We start from the raw sequence: 7,760 nt of genomic DNA on the forward strand, positions 1-7,760 counted from the left end.
GGTCTGATTGTGTTGCTGTCCTGTGGCTCTGTGGGTTCTGTTTGTGTTTGTGAACAGAGCCCCAGGACCGGCTTGCTTAGGGGGCTCTTCTTCAGGTTAATTTCACTGTCGTGATGGCTTTGTTATGGAAGGTTTGGGAATCCCTTCCTTTTAGGTGGTTGTAAAATTTAACATCTCCTTTCGGATTTTGATAATTAGCGGCTATCGGCCTAATTCTGCCCTGCATGCATTATTTGGTGTTTTACATTGTACACAGAGGATATTTTTGCAGAATTCTGCATGCAGAGTCTCAGTTTGGTGTTTGTCCCATTTTGTGAATTTCTTGGTTGGTGAATGGACCCCAGACCTCACAACCAAAAAGGACAATGGGTTCTATAACTGATTCAAGTATTTTTAGCCAGATCCTAATTGTTATGTCAAATGTTATGTTCCTTTTGATGGCATACAAGGCCCTTCTTGGGTTGTCTCTCAGATCGTTCACAGCTTTGTGGAAATTACCTGTGGCGCTGATGTTTAGGCCGAGGTATGTATAGTTTTTGTGTGCTCTAGGGCAACTGTGTCTAGATGTAATTTATATTCGTGGTCCTGGCAACTGGACCTTTTTTGGAACACCATTTTTTTTGTCTTACTTAGATTTACTGACAAGGCCCAGGTCTGACAGAATCTGTGCAGAAGATTTAGGTGCTTCTGTAGGCTCTCCTTGGTTAGGGACAGAAGCACCAGATCATCAGCAAACAGTAGACATTTGACTTCAGATTCTAGTAGGGTGAGGCCGGGTGCTGCAGACTGTTCTAGTGCCCTCGCCAATTCATTGATATATATGTTGAAGAGGGTGGGGCTTAAGCTGCATCTCATCAATGTCTCATCCCCGGCCCCGTGGAAAGAAATGTGTGTGTTTTTGGTCAATTTTAACCACACACTTTTTTGTTGTTTGTGTACATGGATTTTATAATGTCGTATGTTTTTCTCCCAACATCGCTTTCCATATATTTGTATAGCAGGCCCTCATGCCAAATTGAGTCAAAACCTTTTTTGAAAACAACAAAGCTTTCTAAGCAAACAGCTGGAGGCAGGGCTTTCTCCTATAGAGCTCCATTTTTATGGAATGGTCTGCCTATCCATCCATGTGAGAGAAGCAGACTCGGTCTCAACCTTTAAGTCTTTATTGAAGACTCATCTCTTCAGTAGGTCCTATGATTGAGTGTAGTCTGGCTCAGGAGTGTGAAGGTGAACGGAAAGGCCGGTTCCCCTCTCTCTACTGGGATTCTCTGCCTCAAACCTTATTACGGGGCTAAGTCACTGGCTTACTGGTGCTCTTCCAAGCTGTCCCTAGGAGGGGTGCGTCACTTCAGTGGGTTGAGTCACTGACGTGGTCTTCCTGCCCGGGTTGGGTTCGTGGGGGAGATCTCATGGGCTATACTCGGCCTTGTCTCAGGATAGTAAGTTGGTGGTTGAAGATATCCCTCTAGTGGTGTGGGGGCTGTGCTTTGGCAAATATCCTGCCTGTTCGGCCCTGTCCGGGGGTATCGTCGGACGGGGCCACAGTGTCTCCCGACCCCTCCTGTCTCAGTCTCTAGTATTTATGCTGCAATAGTTTATGTGTCGGGGGGCTAGAGTCAGTCTGTTATATCTGGAGTATTTCTCCTGTCTTATCCAGTGTCCTATGGGAATTTAAGTATGCTCTCTCTAATTCTCTCTCTCTAATTCTCTCTCTCTTTTCTCGGAGGACCTAAGCCCTAGGACCATGCCTCAGGCCTACCTGGCCTGATGACTCCTTGCTGTCCCCAGTCCACCTGGTCGTGCTGCTGCTTCAGTTTCAACTGTTCTGCCTGCGGCTATGGAACCCTGACCTGTTCAGCGGAAGTGCTACCTTGTCCCAGACCTGCTGTTTTCAATTCTCTAGAGACAGCAGGTGCGGTAGAGATACTCTCAATGATTGGCTATGAAAAGCCAACGGACATTTACTCCTGAGGTGCTGACCTGTTGCACCCTCTACAACCACTGTGATTATTATTATCTGACCCTGCTGGTCATCTATAAACATTTGGGGGGGGGCTGTGAAACTCTCCTGACATTTTTGGGCTCAAGAGTTTTCACACCTCTCACTTCACACTTCAGTGCTAATTGAAGTAGCAGCTAGGTCAGTTTTGTCCTAACAGCTTGGTAGCTTAGTAGCCTCATTTATATAACAGAATTACCTAGAGATTATAGTCTAGGGTTGCACAATTTGTGGAATATTCAGAGGTGGAAACTTTCTGTGGGAATTAACGGGAATATATGGGAATTAACAGGAATATATGGGAATTAACGGAAATATACAGTGGCAAGAAAAAGTATGTGAACCCTTTGGAATTACTTGGATTTCTACATAAATTGGTCATAAAATATGATCTAATTGTCACGCCCTGACCTGAGAGAGCCATTTTTCTCTGTTTAGTTAGGTCAGGGTGTGATATGGGGTGGGCATTCTATGTGTTTATATTTCTATGTTTTGGCCAGGTATGGTTTCCAATCAGAGGCAGCTGTCTATCGTTGTCTCTGATTGGGAACCATACTTAGGCAGCCTTTTTCCACCTGTGTTTTGTGGGTAGTTGTTTTCTGTTTTGTATTCGTTACCTGACGGAACTGTTGGCTTTGCGGTTTGTTTCTTTGTTCTAGTGTTTCATTGTTTAATAAATATAATGAACACGCTGCGCTTTGGTCCCCTCTCTACGACAGCCGTAACACTAATCTTCATTTAAGTCACAACAATAGACAAACACAGTCTGCTTAAACTAATAACACACAAACAATTATACATTTTCATGTCTTTATTGAACACACCGTGTAAACATTCACAACGAAGGGTGGGAAAAGTATGTGATTCAATAACAGGTTGACCCTCCTTTAGCAGCAATAACCTCAACCAAACGGTTTATGTAGTTGCGGCTCAGACCTGCACAACGAATTTTGGACCATTCCTCTTTACAAAACTTTTTCAGTTCAGCAAAATTCTTGGGATGTCTGGTGTGAACTGCTCTCTGTCTAGTGTGAACTGCTCTTGAGGTCAGGACTCTGACTGGGCCACTCCAAAAGGCATATTTTCTTCTGTTGAAGCCATTCTGTTGTTGATTTAATTCTGTGTTTTGGGTCATTGTCCTGTTGCATCACCCAACTTCTGTTGAGCTTCAATTGGCGGACAGATAGCCTTACATTCTCCTGCAAAATGTCTTGATAAACTTGGGAATACATTTTTCCGTCGATGATAGCAAGCTGTCCAGGCCCTGAGGCAGCAAAGCAGCCCAAACCATGATGCTCCCTCCGCCATACTTTGTAGTTGGAATGAGGTTTTGAGGTTGCTATGCTGTGCCTTTTTTTTCTCCACAGATTGTTGTGTGTTCCTTCCAAACAACTCAATTGTAGTTTAATCTGTCTACAGAATATTTTGCCAGTAGCGCTGTGGAACATCCAGGTGCTCTTTTGCGAACTTCAGACGTGCAGCAATGTTTTTTTTGGGACAGCAGTAGCAGCTTCCGTGGTGTCCTCCCATGAACACTATTCTTAGTGTTTTACCTATCGTAGACTCGTCAACAGAGATGTTAGCATGTTCCAGAGATTTCTGTAAGTCTTTAGCTGACACTCTAGGATTCTTCTTAACCTCATTGAGCATTCTGCACTGTGCTCTTGCAGTCATCTTTGCAGGACGGCCAATCCTAAGGAGAGTAGCAACAGTGCTGAACTTTCTTCATTTATAGACAATTTGTCTTACCGTGGACTGATGGACATCAAGGCTTTTAGAGATACTTTTGTAACCCTTTCCAGCTTTATGCAAGTCAACAATTCTTAATCTTAGGTCTTCTGAGATCTATTTTGGTCGAGGCATGGTTCACATCAGGCAATGTTTCTTGTGAATAGCAAACTCAAAAAAAATGTGTTTTTTAATAGTGCAGGCCAGCTCTAACCAACATCTCCAATCTCGTTTCATTGATTGGACTCCAGGTTAGCTGACTCCTGACTCCAATTGGCTTTTGGAGAAGTCATTAGCCTAGGGGTTCACATACTTTTTCCAACCTACACTGTGAATTTTTAAATGATGTATTCAATATAGACAAGACAAATACAATAATTTCTGTGTTATTAGTTTAAGCACACTGTGTATGTCTATTGTTGTGATTTAGATGAAGATCAGATCACATTTTATGACCAATTTATGCAGAAATCCAGGTAATTCCAATGGGTTATTTTTCTTGCCACTGTATGCAGATGAATATTAATACCATTTAAATGTAGATGATTTTTTTACCATATCATATGGACACAGATACATAAACCTTTTACCTTATCACAAGTAGACATAATTGAAAATGATTAAATCTTTCCAATAGAAATAAAAATACCAACAATTTGTTACGAATTTAACTTTAATTAAATGAGTTGACTCTTCACATGGGATGATTTCACTGAACAACAAAAGAAAGGGAATATTGAATGATCCTCAATGATCCAACATTCATCTATAAAATGATAGTCTAGAAACTAAAGCTTTGGTTGTCTTCCTCTCAGGCTTCCATGTCTTCTCCCTGGACCTCCTCAATGTCCACCTCTTGAACATCAGACTCTGAGGCCTCATCTTCACTGTCACTTTCCAACCTTGTTGAGGATGGCTCGTTGTCAGGCTCAAAAAGCCTCAAATTTAAATGGGCTTCAGGCAGAAGTCTTGACGCTTTTTGATGTATTTCAGAACTGCAGTTTCCTCTGCTTGGAGCAACAGTGAAGTGGGCAGGGCAGTACGGATCTCTTCTCTTACATCTGCAAGCAGAGTCAGGATGAACATCAGACAGGATGGCACTGTTTCCCTCAATCTGTGGAATGGCTACTGCTATACGTTTCAGGATTTTCAGGCTGCTTACCACTCTTCCAAAATACATCATCCAGGAGGATCCTCTTGATGGGGCTGTCCATATTGGCAGACTGTGATATAGCCATTTCTTGGAGAGACTCCTTTCCCTCCAGGAGACTGTCAAACATGATGACAACACCAGCCCAATGGGTGTTGCTGGGCAGCTTCAATGTGGTGCTCTTATTCTTCTCACTTTGCTTGGTGAGGTAGATTGCTGCTATAACTTGATGACCCTTCACATACCTAACCATTTCCTTGGCTCTCTTGTAGAGTGTATCCATTGTTTTCACTGCCATGATGTCCTTGAGGAGCAGATTCAATGCATGAGCAGCACAGACAATGGGTGTGATGTGAGGGTAGGACTCCTCCACTTTAGACCAAGCAGCCTTCATGTTCGCAGCATTGTCTGTCACCAGTGCAAATACCTTCTGTGGTCCAAGGTCATTGATGACTGCCTTCAGCTCATCTGCATCATGTGCATCATCTTCCTTGTGGAGATGATGTAGTTAAATATTCCTTGCCCACGAACATTCGACCACCCATCAGAGATGATTGCAATACAGTCGGCTTTCGCTATGATTTGCTTGACCTTCACTTGAACTCTGTTGAACTCTGCATCCAGCAAATGAGTAGATAAAGCATGTCTGATTGGTGGGGTGTATGCTGGGCGAAGAACATTCAGAAATCTCTTCCAATACACATTGCCTGTGAGCATCAGAAGTGAACCAGTTGCATACACAGCTCGAGCAAGACATTCATCAGCATTCTTCTGACTACGTTCCTCCATTAAGTAAAAAAAACTTCTGATTCCAGGAGGACCATGAGCTGTTGCTATCGATAAGGTGCCTGATTCATCATTTTCACCTCGAATAGAAGTAGAGGGACTTTTGTCAGAGGTTGCTTGTTGTGAGCGCTGAGGGAACTTTATCCACTTGGCCAGATGATTCTGCATCTTTGTTGCATTCTTCACATATGATTTGGCACAGTATTTGCAAATGTACACAGCTTTTCCTTCTACATTAGCTGCAGTGGAATGTCTCCACACATCAGATAGTACTGTGGCATTTTCCAGTAAAGATGAGAAAAAAAAATGAGTAAAAAAACCCCAAATACAATTCCATTTACAAATAAATTATTTAGCAGTTAGATTAAACAACTCCTTTGTAAGATAAATGTTTTAAAATGAAACATGTATGGAAACAGGTGAATGAACACTCCTCAGCAGGCTCAAGCAAGCTAAAACCGACATGGTAGCAAAAACTCTAGCAGAAATTGTTAACAAGTTAGAAATGATTTAAACACAGTTTGCTGTAGGCTACTATTTACTTGTTAACAAAAAAATTATGTAGGTCATATAAAATATATTCACCCCACCCAGTATTCTAATCAAAACTTACCAATTTAAGAAAGATTCCCAAAATTCCCGGGCTTAACTTTCCGGAATTTACTGGAAAGTGTTCGACCCTTTGCAACCCTATTCGACCCTTTGCAACTCTATTATAGTCTCTACATTTTTGGGCTTCAGAAGTAGGTTCAGACTGAACATTACTCACTCAGTTTTGTGTTTGATGGTGTTTACAGGTTCCGCTGTGTTTCTTCTGCAGGTTTTGGTTTGTTAGAAGTTTTTTCTTGATAGTCAAATCAAATTTTATTTGCCACATGCTCCGAATACAACAGGTGTAGATCTTACCGTGAAATGCTTACTTACAGGCACTTAACCAACAATGCAGTTCAAGAAATAGAGTTAAGAATAAACTAAATAAACTAAAGTACATTTTTTTTCAAATAAAATAATAATCAAAAAGTAACACAAGAAATGACATAACAATAACGCGGCTATATACAGGGGGTACTGGTACCTAGTCAAAGTGTGGGGGTATGTACAGGTTAGTCCTTTGTAGTAATAGTCCATTCAGGTAATTTTAGGTATGGAATTTTGATTTGGATTAAAGGTTTTGATGTTTTGGTTAGTATCCTGTATAAGTCCTTGCAAAACATTCAAGTTTATCTACATTTATCCAACTCTATTTCTATCTTTTTGCAGAAGAACTCAGGAGCCCATGAGTTCACTACCTCTCTCTCTCTTTCTCTCATCCTCTCTCTCTATCTTTCTCTCTCTCTCCTAGGATGTCATCAGTCTCACTATTTGCATAATAAGGTATTATGTTAACCATGTTAAAGACAGAGCGGAGGTGGAAATGGAAAGAAATAGTTCATATAAACACAGCAAGACTGCAGTACTTAGTGCTGATGACAATTTGGTACTGTAATGGCAAATGGATGACTTCATCTCTATAGTACTGGGAGAGACAAGACCACAAGTGTGTCCAAGATGTGAGCAGCTGCCCTGGGTGGTTTCTGCTTTGTGTTTGACCTGGGCATGGGTCAGTGAGAGACAGCTAAAGCCTTTATTTCTTTGATTATTTGAAACAAAAGAGGGAAAATTATTTGGGCTCAACAGCCAATTGTACGGGCCATTTACTGAAGAGCAGGTCCATAAATTGTCAAATAAACACATTTTCTATGTCATCCCCCTCGCAGCGGTACTGCACCACTTCAAGTTGTGAGTGGATTTCATAAATCGTGAAAGCCGATTACAATTAAGTCTGTATAGTTAAAGCAGTAATTCTTTCAGAGGGAAACCAGTGAACTAAAAGGGGATTTCCCACACACAACAGATGGTTCTCCTTCTAGCAAGAGAGGGACCATGACTCTATAATAATTCCCAGAGCTACATTTGAAATGTTTACTCTTGGAAGACGGATCCTTAATCTGTCCTGACCTAGTTTGAAGTTCTTACCCCCTTCCCAAATTGCACCCTATTCCCTTAGTAGTGCACTACTTTTGACCAGGGCCCATAAACTATGGCTGCATCTTAAAA

Source organism: Salmo salar, chromosome ssa16 (genome assembly GCF_905237065.1).
Source record: "Salmo salar chromosome ssa16, Ssal_v3.1, whole genome shotgun sequence".
Lineage (NCBI taxonomy): Eukaryota > Metazoa > Chordata > Actinopteri > Salmoniformes > Salmonidae > Salmo > Salmo salar.